The sequence below is a fragment of the Etheostoma spectabile genome, chromosome 20 (assembly GCF_008692095.1).
Source record: "Etheostoma spectabile isolate EspeVRDwgs_2016 chromosome 20, UIUC_Espe_1.0, whole genome shotgun sequence".
Lineage (NCBI taxonomy): Eukaryota > Metazoa > Chordata > Actinopteri > Perciformes > Percidae > Etheostoma > Etheostoma spectabile.
The window spans coordinates 15440042-15453849 of record NC_045752.1 but is presented as its reverse complement, the minus strand read 5'-3'; the positions used below and the strand labels follow the sequence as shown (position 1 = coordinate 15453849).

Sequence of the window (13808 nt, the reverse complement as noted above, 5' to 3'; positions counted from 1 at the left end):
ACACACACACACACACACACACACACAGTAATGCAGCTACAAGGTCCCAAGATAAAGATACTAATGTTTGTACTAAAGTACAAATTCCACTCAACACACCAAATATCTCATCTTAAGCACATGACCTGACTTAACTGGACAAACCACGCAAGACTGTTTTCTACGGGCATGACTGTCAGAAAGAAGCACATACTCTACAACTGAGAATACATATTTGGCGATACGCAGGACTATAAAAACAGTTACATGCCTAGGCAACCCCAGAACAAACAGAAATTGTAAATTAAGTATTTTACAAAGAGAACTGGAGGAGATAGAACTTCATCAGAGTGATGTACTTAGATACTCAGAAAAAATTGTGAGCACCCACAGGGAAATCACACAAGGATGACCATATCGGGAGAAGAGTAACGTTGTCAATGGAAGACAGACAGAGGATGGAGACGGTGTCACAGCAGTGACTTTTAAAAGTGAATTAAAGTTGAGTCTATATTTACTTTCTGGGTGTCATCTGACAGGTCCCTTCATGTTTTATTGATTTTGTGTCCTGTCTCACCAAGGTTAACTGCCACAAGGGAAACACGCTTTAAATAACTAAATTAAAAAATAAATCGGCAAGGACATCGTAAAGTGAGCTGAACCGTAAAACACATCCTGTCATAGACATAGTGTACAATGTGTGAATGAAGGCAGCGTAAAAAGGACACGGGTAGTAACAAAGGGACGTTGCACACCTTTTTTAAGTCTGCCTTTAATTGTAAGTGTGAATCAAATGTAGTTCACTCAGGAACACTCTGGTCATAGATTTGACTATTTATTGCAACAAATGGATATACAGTTATGCCTGGCGCTGATGGTTCCGCTCTTGATAATGCTCCCTGGACCAGCCAAGCAGCATGCTGAGCTGAAACGGGGAGCACAATGCAGAACGTCCCACCCCACCCCCTCAACCCAAAAAGAGTGTGCCAAAAGAAAGACGTTGAAGACCATTTTGAACTTGAACTAGGAAAGTGGAGGCTGGGGTGGTGGAGGCAAAATGTCGCCAGCAGCAACAGTGGGTGAGTGAAGCAGTTTCGGTGTAGCAGGGATCAGTGAGAAGGGAGTCACATAAAGGACAGTTCTGATGTGCGAGAAGCTGCTCTCGGTGTGTGTCTGATAGGAATGATCATTTAATTAGCGGGCGTATGACTTTCATGTCCTGCATGAACTGAGGCTAAGATTCATTTAATGGTCGATTGCATTACTTTGTCACTAGTGTGTAGCTTTAAAAAGTACTGATCCAAACTCATGGGTGCGTATGTGGCAGGTGTGTGGCCTGACTCTACTTACAGTATGTTTAATAAAACCCATTTAGTCTTGTGTTTTTTTGGCACTGATTATTTACTTTGGCACTCATTTTAGATCTAGATTTATTGTCTAACAGGGATATTTGTTTTCACAGCCAGTACACAGAAACATACAGGAGGAAGTGGTACTTTGGTCATCTATTCTAACAGGCCATGAAATGTTTATATGTTTCAGGCACCCCCCAGGGAAAAATACATTTGGCTCAGCACTCACTCCCAACAAAACAGCAACAGTTTTCCCTTTGCAAAAGGTTTTCTAATTGTATTTTCATTTCTCCTGCAAACACATAATGGCAATGTCTTGATTCCAGTCGCAGATAACAACGTTTGAAATAATCGTATTGAAAAAGATGGGCTGTGACTAAATCAGAAGACCCATAATGGAACAGGCTGTGTCGTATTTGCCTTGTCATTTTCCAACTCAGCTCAGTTATAATATGTGTCACTCACACTCTTTACTAAAGTCTCTATTATTTGTGGGTTGCAGCCTGGTATACAGTATGATGAGCTAAATACCTTGGTGTGAGAAACTGATTTTACTTTAACAAGAGAGTTTTACTATACTCCTTTGTCTGTTTTATTATTTATTAATGATTTGTCACCGGGCGGTACAGGGGGACAGACATAGGGATGGGGGGCAAAAACACCATACAAACAGACACCATAGAGAAGGGACCATGCATGCTAAAGAAAAGGGGATGGGGGGGTGGGGATAACAGAAAACAACAGAGGAAAACAACAATTGCACAAAGCAACGAAACCTGCAAGAGAACGGGGATGGGGACCGGAGAAAGACAAACAACAGCAACAAAAGAATGACAAAGAGACAGCCAGCCGAACAACAATAAACAGCTGATATAAGAACACAACTGAGGGAAAATGAAAAGGAGATACAGTCAAACAAAATAACAGCACATATCTGTATTTAAAACAATGAATTTTTCTGTAAAATAATGTAAGGTTTGACGGTGAGTGTTTAGCAACTTTTTAGGTTATGCTATCTGCGTGGAGTTTTGAAAAAAGTGAAACCACACTTGCAACTGCTTTACCGGCATTGCCTTGACTCACTGTGACTTTAACAAAGAACAAAGTCAACGTTGTTTCGCTCCGTCCGCACCACAGCTCTGCCTGTGTGTGTGTGTGTGTGTGTGTGTGTGTGTGTGTGTGTGTGTGTGTGTGTGTGTCGGAACTGAGCCCCGCTCTTTGTCAACATGGCAGAAAGACAGAACAAAATTTGGCACCATTTGATTTAAAGTAAATCGGTCCTCAGTAGTAACCACGTAGTTAGGTTGGAAACTAAAAAAGTACCCAACCCTACCATGTATTCACTCAGTAACTAATTCATGTTTTTCCAGGTTAAAATATATCTGATAACAATAATCAAAAGATCATAAAAAAACAACAACAAAAACGAGCAAGAAACAAGCACATTTCTCACATATTGACTCATTGCTTCCATCTTAACTCAATTATGTGATTCATAAGCAGCCCGACCAAATCAGTGATTTATTGGGCATTATCTAGAACATGTTTTTCTAAACATGGAGCATTGGAAAATGCCTAACTTTACAGCCAAAATCCATTGCAAACATTTGAGATGTGTATCAATACTCACAAGTCTCATTAGCAGTTAGAGTGCTTCTGACTGCTTTTCCACACACATTTGCATCTTGCCTGTTAAGCCAACGTCTGGATACACATTAAAATACTCAGAGGGAAAAATACACCCCAGAATTAGCTCATTTAGTCATAATCATCTCGGAAAGAAATTGGATTGAAATTTGTGAACATTTATGTAAGGAGGAGACCAACTTGTTTATGTTTACGAACTGGAGCTGAATATGTAGGAACAGCTTATGGTAGTTTGGCTTTAAGGTCAAATTTGTTTCCACTCCTATATGGTGTTAAATCAGCCTGTTCAGCCTGAGTGGGTAGCCTCAGAATTAATTAACATCCATGTATAACTCATATGTTTAGTTATGCTATATCAACTGCAAGCCTATGAGGGAAAACGCAAGCAGCATGGCTATAGTTAGTTCTATCTCAGTGCATTTTTGCAACGGGTTTGAATTAAAAGAGTCATCATACAAATGCATAAAACTGACCTACTTCTAAAGTGATCACTCAGATTAATCTATACAAAGCAGTAAAGGGAAGGATTTTTGACCAAAACCTCTCAAGGTTCATTGCGTACAGCTCATATTGTCAGCTGGCCGTGGTCATGCTCTGCCTTCTCTCTTGAGCAGTACGTTCATTTATACATTAGGTATACAAACACACACACTAACAGACCAACACAAACATGACTATGTATGTGCATTTTGTATTTTCGATTCATGTGTGGCCCAAAATGCAGAATTGCTGATGCAGATGCATTATATAAATGTTCTAACATGCTCGCTGTTGCAACATACGCGCCTCTATTGAACATGAGATTTCTTCCTATCTTCTTAACTTTTTAACTTCATCGCACACAAATCGTGAGATACCAGCTTCTGAAGACTTCTACAAATTGTCTTGGATAATACTTCAGCATTACACTGCTTTAAATGCCCATTGTGTGCACAAAATAATCATCAGTGGCATTCCCCTGATCCTATATTTGTTCATCTTGCGTGCGAGCCATCTTTAAGCTCATGATCATCATGCCTCTCATAAACCTCAGTATGACACATTCTCTGAGAGATTACTCATTAATCCATCCACTAAAATTACATAATAATGCAGGCCCACACTACCTATATGTGTATTACGTAAGATCAGGAGCACCCACCATCTGGTAACCATGATGTTAGTAACCATCTCTATTGATAATAGCCAACCTTTGTTTCAGCCAAGCTACTGCACGCAACATAACACACACACACTTTCTAACCTTTTTATTTGTACACATTTTCACTGTATGGTTCATTAAAGTAATACATTGCACAATCACAGTTTGACTAATTGCATGTCAAATGGGCACTTACTGTACACAAAAATGAAAACATTCTTCTAACTTAACAGTTTAATATGTTATTTCTTTCGTTAATCTGACAATGTAGAAAATAGAAAGAGAAAAGATCTGTGAAATGATACAAGAGTAATTTAGATCAAGGTTAGAACATGTGAAAGCTGTGTCAATTACTAACCTTTTGGTTTTCATTGAAGACACAATCACGGCTAGATAGCCAAATGGGGAAAGAAATGCAACTAGCACTGGGCTCCAGACCTTCAGCGGCCCAGAAGACCAGAAGACCAGAAGAACCCTTATGAATTGTCACTAAAGCACAATATGAACTCAAATGCTAAAGGCCTCACTTCAGGAACTGAATTGATATTACCTTGCGCACCTGGCTTGTTGGCCCTTTATCAAAACATCCATGGTGAACCTGAATAAATGCGTGTTTACATAACATGGGGTCACCTGGAAAGCCACGACAAATTTTTGCCCCTGGCCTCCCTAGTGGGTTAATCCTGTGTTGTTCCTGTGCTGACTATGTGGCGTTAGACAACACACACTAAACATGCATTATGTAGCTCTGTATCCAGTCTAAGTTTAATATTTAAAACATTTAAAAAAAAATCTACTATCAAGATAGTTTTTAGTTCTGTAGCCCAGCTTTGGGTTGGAAATATATAAATACTCAACTAAAAATAATCTGTTTTTTTTTTTACTATCGGATCCCACAGAAGAGCAAGACATCTAGTTCTGTATTAGTTCAGGCAGCGCAGGGATTTCTGCTTGGGTCTTTTCTGTCTTTCTCTTGTACGACTTTACTTTGACCAAGCTGGTTGTATTATATTGGGTTAGGCAGAGCTAGGCTGTCTGCCAGACAGTGATGTAATTACATTGTTAACAGTCATTGTGTCAGGCACTGTGAGCTATACACAGGTCGTAGCCTTTACCTCTCTCACTTTCTGCGATGACATTACACTTGCTCTACCTTGCTCTCTCGCTCGCTCTCTCAGTCTCGGGCTGTCATCCTGGCGGACACTGAAAGCTTGCGACGGTGACAGTGACTTTGCCTCTGTTTAAAAGGCATTCGACTTGTAACTATCTACTGTCCTCTCTATCCGTGTATCTCGTTGTCTAGCTGACATTAAATTTGCTTACACATTATGTCACTGGTGTCAGTTTGTTTTCCATATCTGTGATACAGACCTTCCCTACCCTGTCTCAGTATTCTTTTCTGTAGAGTGAAAATTGAAGTCCTTTCCTGTCAAGCTGATACTGGCCCACAAAGTCTTTCTAATCATTCTAACCAAATCAAATTTGTTTCTGACATTAGCATGCAACAGTGAATAAACTCCATTTCTAAATGCAGCCAATATGTAATGAAAGCTACATCTAAGGAATCTCTATGGCTGACTAGAGACATGACAGGGGCAGGAATGTAATGAGTGCAGAAACAGAACAAGAGCAGAAAACAAGCATCACACACTGTGCTAGGCAAAGGTGTCAAGAGTATTTACATTTAATACTCAGGTAGAAGTATAGACACTAGGGTTAAAAAAGGGTTTAAAATGGTTTAAAAAGTTAAAGTATCCATTCAAGCTTTTTTTTGTAAAAGTGTAAAAGTACTGATTTCAAACATGTAAAAGTAATGTAAGGGGAAGAAATGCCATTAAGAACAGAAGCTTAGTAAGTCAAAACTGCCTGTGAGCTTGTCCTGTACTGTACGGTAATTTGTCAACTATGCAACCGAAAGTTGCGTGGTTATGACACAATTGCCTGCTACGGAGGCATAAGGTGAGATACAAGATAATGGGGCCTTTTATACATTGTTGTGTTTCTTTAGAAATAAACAATGGACAAATGGAGTCTATAAACGCTTCAGATGTAAAGTTATTTGCTGTGAAAATGGCGCCAAAATGAATGGCAGTCAATGGAATGCTAACGGCACTTGATGGCTTATTAGCATCAAGAGGGCTTCATGGGAAGTATGCTTTGTGGAGGCTGGCTTACCCCCTTGGTAAATATGGAGAATGTTAAAAAATAGTTATGAACACAATTTAATTTGCATTTTTATAGTCATAAAATGGTGGATTCCAGGCCAAGAGTAGTAAAACTGCAAAAGTACCTTTAGACAACAAAAACACTGCATTCAAATTTTGCCAATTCTGCCCCATAAGCTTCAAGTATTAGATTTATTTTTTAGATATTTAGATAAATTAGATGTAAATCTTGTATTTCAATGAAAATCAACTTGGCTTTTATCCTAACCATCATGCAATGTGTGTTTGAAACATGTTCATAAGCACAAAGGGATGGGAAATCCTCTTTAGAGGAATCATGCAATCATTTATCTAAAGGAAGAAGTGAAAAGATAAAATAGTTATTATATATGACAACATTCCCTAACTTTGTGCATGACTGTTGGTTGCACTGTGCTGATTGTGTTTGTGTGTGAATAAGTAGGACAGATGTATGGAATTGTCAGCACAGATGATTAAGATTCTCCAATTATAGATACAAAAAAAGCCTCAAGATCAGATGGCATGTGACATTTGTTGACTCAGCTTGCATCAAAATCTGCTGTCTGCTAATTCTTAGCTACATTATAGAGAATGAGTTCAATGCTTTTTCTTTTTCTAGTGTCTCTGTTAATATTTGAGATGCACCACCATATGTCTTAATTATTGTTTGTTTTGTTAGTTTGCAATGGCATTTCGTAACAAATGTTATTTTTAAACCAATATCAGACATTTTTCCAAAAAAACATTGCAGTGCACTGTTGTTTTATCTAATGCTTAAGTGTATCCAAACAAAAATCAGAAGAGAACGGCTTGTTCATTTCAATATTCTGTTTTTTTTTTATTCAAGCGGCAACAAGTAGGCCTTTAAATGACTTTTTTTGTACATCTGTTCCACTGGTAAATTTGGTAAATATCACAGAAGCACAGATCACAAACTCTGCTTGGCGTCTCATCTAGAAAAACTGGTTACGTGTTGTATTTACAATGCAGCATTATTTATTCTAGCCCCTGTTTGGTCGAAGGAACAGATAATAGAGCAGAATGGAGTGAAGCTACTCTAAAGCTTTGGGCAAGCTCAGAGGGGCCTTCGAAGAACTTTTAAATATGACCATTACTTATATTGCCTAATATGAATCAGTTCATTGCAGGTTCCCTTGTAGTTATCTGATGGAAAGTGCCATATTTACAAAAGTCTACTAAACTCTCCTCCTGTTTTCTATTGATAAGCTTTGGAATGAATAGAAGGCACAATCATGAATTCCCACTTTACAGTATTGGATAGAACAGAAAGCTTAAGCTGTGAATATGCAGTGCAGTGCTGTGCACAGACAATTTCAAGCACACACTCACAAACATACAGATGCTGTTCTCCTCCTGTTTACTGACCTGTTTCAATAATTCAGAAGAGTGACTTGCTGGCTGGCTGGCAATGGGCTCTATCCATGGCCTCGGTCAACTGTTAAACACAAACCCTCTAACACACACCCACTCATATAAGCGTAGTGTTGGTTATGCTTGGCAGTTTTGCATCTCTGCAGCTATACCCACCAAATGAGCTGCAGAGATTTTAGGATATGACTTATTCTCCATATGATTGCACGTTTGTATGTGTGTCTACTGTGTGTTTCATTGATTGGCGTATGCATTCGGAACCCAATGCCCCATGTATTGCAATGGTGATTGCTAATGGTGTTAGCTAATGACAGCTAATGGACCGTGTGCATGCTTGAGTGAGAGATCTGTTTTGCATTCCTTATAGTGTCTGTATGTGGTTGAGTGTCTGTGTTCCAGGTGTACAGGCATTTTACTGTGTTATGATTGTAATGAAAAATCAAAGTGCTTTCCACGCAAACAGCCCACACACCTGGGTAAACATTGAGATTAAATTATACTATATTCACTTTTTTAAGAATAGAAGATGATGAAATGCTGTTTAGTGACATACTCCGTAACCAGATGTTAAACTGTAGAAGTTAGTCTCTAGTTTTTGAAATCTAACCTGTGAAAACACATATCCACAACTTAATGTTATATTATTTATTAGCAGTGTTGGGCCACAAAAGCATTAGGGATTACTAGTGAAAATGCAACAATTACACTGGAGTTACTAATCCCTCTAACGCTTAAATAGTTAGCCATTTAGAGGTCTCTTATGTTGCTGGGAGTTTAATGTAGGCATGATATCAATCTTTTTCTCATTCAGAGAACAGTTTGCTGCCGGACATATTTAGGGGTGTCGGACTAGGGGGAAAAGGGGGACAGAGTACCCAGGGTCCTCATTTGAGGAGGGCCAAAAAAGATGCTAGAATGAATAGCTGTGGATGTGGGACATGGACATGTTAGCTTGCCGCAGAGACCGGGAAGTGTAAGGCAGTAGCTAGCCGCTACCAAAGGCGGAGATATGTGCCTCTTGATAACTCAAAAGTTGTCTTAAATGTATCTTCTTACTTCTTAGCTTGCCACTATGTTCATCCGCCTTTTGGTAAGGCTTCAGTCAGTACTTACTTGTACAGAGTTGGAGGGTGCGTAAACCCTGCAGCTTCACTATGACGAGCGCTACATGCAGGCACAGTGGCTAAGATCATGTTAGCTGCCTTCTAACTGTACGTTGGCTGCTTGTTAGAAATCACAATGTCTTATTATTTTTTCAACATTTGTGAAATTAATATGATAGTACTTGTGGTTGTAAAGTCTTTGGAAGTGTTGGAAGTCACCTTTGATGGCTGTTTCTGAGTGTTTAATCCCACCATACTGCATAAGTAGTGCAGACTGTGTCCATATCTGTTTTAACCATAGCACTGCTATTCTTGCTGTGCTTACTTGGTTACAAACACATTGCATTGCAAGGGTTGGCCGTGGTTCCCCCTGCTACCATCCCAGTAGGACCACAGCGCGCATTATGACGTGGCCTAGCGTGGCTAATGCTAGCTGACCTGGGCACATGAGAAAGTCATGTTAGAGTCTTGACTTCAAACACTTTAAATGTATTTTCTTAGAATAATAACACATATTCACCTTTCCTCACAGATTACTGTAATACAGTAATCATATCTTAATACAATATAGGCTACTCAAGCTGAGTAAAGTAATATTTAATTTAACAAAACATGGTGCCATTTGGTAAGATATGTGCTACAATGCACCTTTTCTTACACCGTCAAATCTGTATAACCCTGCGCATGATATCATATTGTGATAATTGGGTGATACACATCCTTGATTTTGACAGCATGGAACGAATGTATGTTGCCAGTAGAGTCATACTGTCATAATAAAGAATAAACAAGCTGGCATTCCTGCGGCTGTGCAGCCTAGTTTTAGCTTTTTTCTTGTTTGGAGTTAGATAAGATATTGAATTATTGAAGGTGATTATTTTTAGGAGACATTAGTCTGTAGACAGAATTGTGATTGTTGTTTCATGTGGGGATTCATGTTGTTTCATGTGAAGTTACTGTGGCATGTCACCCCAGGTTCCAGTGCTCATTAAAGAATGCATGCACTCTTGTAAAGTCCAGACTAAAACCAAAACAAAGTAAATGTAGTCTCATCTTGGGGATGCAGGCTCATTAAACTGCACGGATGGGCTTCAACCATTGGGAATCTACAAGAAACGGAGCATTGACCCACACTTTATGTAATGATGATCTGGTGCAGCTTTAATGCTTTGTGCTGTTATGGATTTCATCAAAGTTTAATGCTGCCGCTGCAATTGTTGGATTACTGAAGCACAAGTTTAATGGTGGCTGGCTCAAGACTTCGGATACAAAAGCTTTTTTTTTTTATAAAGGTAGACAAACAAATAGTCGTAGTTCAAGCACAGACAGGTGAGATACAGTCTATGAGATTTGATTTGTCTGTTAGTGTCTGTAAATAGCTGCCGCAACAAAGTATGGCATGGAGTTATATAATTGCCTTGGATTAGTTTCTGCTGTGCAGGCACATTTGTTTCCACTTTTTGTTTGTAATCATGCTTCTTTCAGGGTCATATTGAGGGCGGAACATCAGTTAAAATCTTGAAGTAGTTCATAAAGAAACCCATTTGGAGAAGGATAATGAATTTATTAAATCAATCATTCATTAATGTGTGTTATTTGGCTGCAAGGTATGTTTGCAAAAACAAAACTCAATGAGCAAAGTCAGGCTTCTGAATACACAGTGTACAGTAGGTGCCTATCTCTGTTCCAAGTGCCCAACTGATGTGAAACTCATGGCCTTGCATACCGTACAGGGTGTGGTCCTGCATATTAACATCAGTCAATCACTTCTGCTACTCTTGGCAGATTTGCTGACAAAGAGGCTCTATTTCACCACCGTATAGTTTTAGTTATGGCTTTTGCATTTTGTCAAGGACATATTCAGAGAAGGGGAATTAATAAATCACAGATCTGGTCTATCTATCACTACTGTGGCCATTTATCTGGTATTTTAAAGTTGTGTTGTCTGATAAGTCCAATAATTTGAAGGTTTTAAAATTCATTAATGTCAGTTAGGATCCTAATGATAAATAATGTTTGATAGCAATCCAATGGGCAGATGAGAGGAGAGGTGCATATTCTGCACACAATAGAATGGAGTGTACATACAGTCTGTGTTTGTGCTGCTCAAGGCAGATTTCATTATTGGCTCACTGTGATAATTCTTTGTGTGTGTGTGCGTGTGTGTGGGATCCTGCTGAAACTAGACACCATTGATGTGAGAGCAATCTCTAACTCTCCTCTGCATCTATCTTCATCCTCTTCCATCTTTACTTTCACATTCATCTCCCTTTTCCTCTTTCTCTACGTCCCTACATCCTCCTGCTTTTTCTGGTAACATCCCTCCCTGTCTTTAGCGGTTGCCATCTCCATGCTTCCTCTCTTCAGCCCTGTCCTGGTCACCCTCCCTTCCACTTTACTCTTTGCCCTAATTCTTTTCTTCCTTGCCTCATTTTGATCCTTCCCTCCTTTCCTCCCACCCTCCATCCCTCCCTCATCCTGCTGGCTCAGCTGGTATAGAAGCAGCCTTTGTTTCAGCTGTGTCCTCTATCCTTTGAAGGAGAAAAGGAAAAAAAAAAACGTAAGAGAGGGAGGGATATTAGGAAGACATGGACAGTGTAGCAGAGGAGAAAAATCTGAATGGTGAAAATAGGAAGAAAAGATGGGTGTGAGGATGAATAGAAACAGGTGGAAGTGAAAATGGGAGAAGGATGAAGGAGGAGGGATAGCTTCAGATCAATGGCAAGTGTTGTTCAAGGCATTGACATCCAGTAGCAACAGCATGTGATGCCTGTGTGTGTGTGTGTGTGTGTGTGTGTGTGTGTGTGTGTGTGTGTGTGTGTGTGTTTGTGTGTGTTTGTGTTGGTGTGGTTAGACCATAGGACATGTGCTCACACCTCCATTTGGTTCAATGGTGCACAGTTGCAGCGCTTTTGTTCTCAGTTAAAGGCCAACCAAGCAGTTTATTAATAATTAGCTGCTTTGAACACAGTCATTCCCAGAGAACCCTGTACAGCTTGTACCCTGTACTGTGCTGTAAGCCAAGTTAAAAAAAAGAAGAGGATATGCACAACAAATACACTATAAATATCACAGGTTGTGTTGTGGAGACTAGGGCTGCACATTAATTGCAATTTTATCAAAATCGCAGTATGGAGTACTGCAATATCCTAATTGCAGCAGGGGTGGAATATCGCAGGTTTTGCACGGATCCTCGCAAAAATCACTTTATAAATGATTTTCATTTTTTAGATTTTAATGTTTTTCATTGATATTGAGAATAATGATACAAAAATGATCATTCCCTCTAATATCATGAATCATACCGCATTCACAATATCATTCAAAATAATCACAGTTAGATAATTTCCTCATATCGTGCAGCCCTAGCGGAGACACAGAAAGTGACTTACATCGTCAAAAGGTTGTTTTTATTTTCTATTAATTATTTCTTTCTGAATCCAATATTGAATACCTATGTTTCCTCTGTTCCTTCTTCTATAGTGAGTGAAACCAGAAAGAAGATTTTGGACCTTTACCCTCATCCATGATGTTATAGCCGTGATAACATGTGAATCCTGAAGCAGAGTGTTATCCACTTTTACATCTCTGAAGGTAAGCTATTTTTTTGTGTGTGATCTTTATTGGACTTGCCTAAAGGTGTAGTTTGACGCTGATTTGCTTTCTTACTGAGAGTTAGATTAGAAGATTGATACCCCTCTTAAGTCTGTACGCTAATGCTAGCTGCTTCCCCTCTGTTTCCAGTACTTATGCTACCCTTAATAATTGTGCTGTGGAGGCTTGTAATAAAAGTGTGTTCCCCCTCGGACTAAACTCTTCCAAACTGAGCTTCACGGTAACGGAGGACAGACTAGCCTCTTTTTCCTGTTAGCAGAACCTGGGCTCTGACGCTGTTTAGCAGAGTTTGAGTCACAGTAATCAAGGGAGACAGGCTACATCTAGGTCAAAGCAGCAGGCTTTGGATTTGTCACCTGGGTGAAAGGCTAGCTTAGTTTGGCATGTAGTGCAAATGGGGACGTAGTTGAAACTATAGCAATATTTTGGCAACATCCGACTTTGTTTGCCTATGTAGTGGAAACCTGACTAGTTTTATTTAGCCCTTTTTGAGTTTGCTATGGAAATTGGACTAGCCCGGTTTGACCCTGTAGTGGAAACCAGGCGGGCCCAGTCTGCACATGTCATTAAAACCATGTTGTGTCAGGCTCTGCGGTGGAAATCAAGCTGGCCCACTTCAGTAAGAACCAGACAGGCTTGAGGTTGGACCAATGGCATGATGGCCCTTTCTTTTTAGTAAGACATCTTCACATGTGTGTCATGCTCTTTTTCATCTTCTCTTATCTTTCCACTAATGTTCTCCAGGCGGGAGTATGGTAGCGTGTCATCTTCATATAGCCTAGGCTTTCTCTGCCAGGAATCCACCTCTAACCCACGTTCCCCCTGAGACTCTGCTGCTGATCTGCTCTCTCTCTCTTTCCCCTGGCCTGCTCTCCCTTTTCCTTTCTTTAGCTGTTAGATCTACACTTCTATCCTTGATACATCCCTTTGGGATGTAGCTGATTGCCGAACTCAGCTAGAAAGAAGCAGGGGGAAGGGAAGGTGGAGCAAGTGGGGAAATAGAGAGGAATATTTAGAACAGACGGGGTAGGCAAATGAAGAGAGATTCAAAACTTAGGGATGCTAATAGTTAAATGTTGAAGTGTTAACCGACAATAATATTTTTGATCGATTCATACTATCAGTTAAACACCCAACAAACTATATCATAAAAAAAGAAAGTGACTTAAAAAGGTTTTTTGCATGGTAAAAGACAAAAAAGACTATTCAATATATTCCATTAACCGCTAGTTAACTGGCTAGTGCTAACTTTTGCCCTAGCCTGTTGTTGTTTCAAGCATTTTTTTCTGTTACGTTCATGGTTCTCTGCTGGACAGGGCTCACTGGTCAATGTGGTGGAGACGGACAGCTGCAGACTTAGATCTATCTATCTATCTATCTATCTATCTATCTA

General features: G+C 39.6%; 1 protein-coding gene across 5 annotated transcripts in view; it reads left to right on the top strand.

Moving 5' to 3' along the window:
* The window catches only part of lrfn5a (leucine rich repeat and fibronectin type III domain containing 5a), a 127944-nt gene that overhangs the window by 46296 nt on the left and 67840 nt on the right, over positions 1-13808 (top strand). For all 5 annotated transcript variants that reach the window (XR_004326961.1, XR_004326960.1, XM_032500598.1 and 2 more), the window contains one exon: positions 12284-12394. The gene's annotated coding sequence lies outside the window, so the exon portion shown is untranslated. The remainder of the gene's footprint in view (positions 1-12283; positions 12395-13808) is intronic.